The sequence below is a fragment of the Atractosteus spatula genome, unplaced genomic scaffold (assembly GCF_055471065.1).
Source record: "Atractosteus spatula isolate fAtrSpa1 unplaced genomic scaffold, fAtrSpa1.hap1 Scaffold_19, whole genome shotgun sequence".
Taxonomy (NCBI): Eukaryota; Metazoa; Chordata; class Actinopteri; order Semionotiformes; family Lepisosteidae; genus Atractosteus; species Atractosteus spatula.
In genome coordinates, this window is record NW_028296752.1 from 127,501 (window position 1) to 130,531 (window position 3,031).

Here is a 3,031-nt window from a genome sequence, read left to right on the forward strand (position 1 = left end):
AAACTTAATTCTAATCACTTCTAATTAGAGATTATTTTAAAAATAGTGAAATAAATGACTAATTTCACTAAAAATAATGTAATATAACTGATGTTTTTAACTTCATTGTAGTGTTTTAGAAACTACTATGTCTTCAAAAATGGTTATTTTTCACTCCTAGGAATGAAAGCTGTTGTTATATGATGTTTATTTTCAAATTTTGAAAAATCAAAGGATTCTAGCTTCCTCCCCTTACAGGCATAGGACACAGAGAACCTCATGGTTTTCCTAAAAATCTTTTTTTATGTTCCCTGGTGTTCCAAACTTAGTTTAAATCAATTTTAATTTGTTATTATGTTAAAAACAGGGTAATAAATTCCTAATTGGACTATAAATAATGTCATATTGTCTGCTATAAAACTGATGTTTTCAACTCTATTGTAGAGATTCTAGAATCAACTAATAGAGAATTGAAATAAAAAAGGGCATAAGAAGACATTACCAACAACGACCACAAGATGGAGATATTGTCCAGACATTACCAACAACGACCACAAGATGGAGATCTTGTCCAAAGAGGCAAGAAGGGCAAAGCCGCGATAAGGTAAAATCATTTTTTGAAAGAGATTGCTGTCAGAATGCACATCCGTATCCCAAACAGAATCTCTAGAAAAATATGATCATTTGTGAAAAAGGCAAACGAGTGTCTGCTACAATATGATTGCTACATATCTGCATTTGTTGTTTTTTAAGGAGTAAGAGTGCAGGGGGTTTAAACCTGCAATCCAGTGTAGTGAAGTATTTCACAACACTACCTCTAGCACCTCTGGAAATAAATCCTCATAATGATTATTGCCCTGGGCATGTACCAAAAAATCAGTGAGCATATATATATATCACTGTGTTGAAGCTAGAGACACAGAATAACTGCAAACACAGTGTTCCTGCACTTCAAACTGTTCCTTGAAGGGCTCTCAAACCCCGAATTTCAGATGCCTAGCTGTATCGCTGATGTGTTGCACCTCAGAATCACTTTTAAACCTTACCTCTGGTATCTTTAATCCCTATTGCTCAACGCATGGTAAAAGTATTGCATACATGTGTCTGAAAATGAGCAATGGGCCCCTGAGAGACTCATTTGCCTGTTTCACAAATGATCGTATTTTACTAGAGATTCTGTTTGGGATTCAGATGTGCATTCGGACAGCAATCCCTTTCAAGAAATGATACGTTCTGGATGAGGTCAAAGGTGCTGGAACACTGTATTTCGGATGCGAATGTGTGTCTCCTGCTTCAACGCAGTGGCATATATAGATGTGCTCCTGTAATGTCTTGGTACATGCCCAGGGCAGTAAGCAGTCTGAGGATATATTTCCAGACGGCATAGAGCAGTGAAGCAGTGAAGTAGTGCAACACACTGGATCATTATATTATTAGAATCTATTTGTTTAACATGCACGGGTCTGTCTCAATGGATGCAGTGCTCCTGAAAGGGCTCTCAAACCCTGCATTTCAGATGATTAGCTGTATCCCTCACATGTGGCACCTCAGAATGACTTCTACTTTATTCTGCTTAAATTATTACATTATACATAATTTGAGTTCATTTTTAAAAGTAAAAGGTAATGAAAGGAATGAAAGATATGTAGCAATCACATTGTAACAGGGGTGACAGTGACTTTTTGCTTGTACTAAGCATTAGTACCTAAGTCCACTAATGGACTTCTGGTACCTTTAGGGTACAGTGTTCCCTGAAGGGCTCTCAAACCCCGCATTTCAGATGCATAGCTGTATCGCTGATGTGTTGCACCTCAGAATCACTTTTAAACCTTACCTCTGGTATCTTTAATCCCTATTGCTCAACACATGGTGAAAGTATCGCATACATGTGTCTGAAAATGAGCAATGGGCCCCTGAGAGACTCATTTGCCTGTTTCACAAATGATCACATTTGACTAGAGATTCTGTTTGGGATTCAGTTGTGCATTCTGACAGCAATCCCTTTCAAAAAACGATACATTCTGGATGAGTTCAAAGTTGCAGGAACACTGTATTTAGGATGTCTTTGCAGATATTCTGTGTCTCTAGCTTCAACACAGTGATATATATATATATGCTCACTGATTTTTTGGTACATGCCCAAGTCAATAATCATTATGAGGATTTATTTCCAGATGTGCTAGAGGTAGTGTTGTGAAATACTTTATCACACTGGATTGCAGGTTTAAACCCCCTGCACTCTTACTCCTTAAAAACCAACAAATGCAGATATGTAGCAATCACATTGTAACAGGGGTGACAGTGACTTAATGCTTGTACTAAGCATTAGTACCAAAGTCCACTAGTGGACTTCTGGTACCTTTAGGGTACGGTGTTCCTTGAAGGGCTCTCAAACCCCGCATTTCAGATGCCTAGCTGTATCGCTGATGTGTTGCACCTCAGAATCACTTTTAAACCTTACATCTGGTATCTTTAATCCCTATTGCTCAACACATGGTGAAAGTATCGCATACATGTGTCTGAAAATGAGCAATGGGCCCCTGAGAGACTCATTTGCCTGTTTCACAAATGATCACATTTGACTAGAGATTCTGTTTGGGATTCAGTTGTGCATTCTGACAGCAATCCCTTTCAAAAAACGATACATTCTGGATGAGTTCAAAGGTGCAGGAACACTGTATTTAGGATGTCTTTGCAGATATTCTGTGTCTCTAGCTTCAACACAGTGATATATATATATATGCTCACTGATTTTTTGGTACATGCCAAGGGCAATAATCATTATGAGGATTTATTTCCAGATGTGCTAGAGGTAGTGTTGTGAAATACTTCAACACACTGGATTGCGGGTTTAAACCCCCTGCACTCTTACTCGTTAAAAACCAACAAATGCAATTCACTACTAAAAATTACTGCATTTTCTCCTAGAAAGAGCTCTCAATTAATGAAATGCCCCATTGAACTGGCCCTGATTATACAATGCAAGGAGAAGTCTTCTAAGCCAATACTTGTAACCAGAAAGAGGCTGTATTTCAATTATACAATATACAAA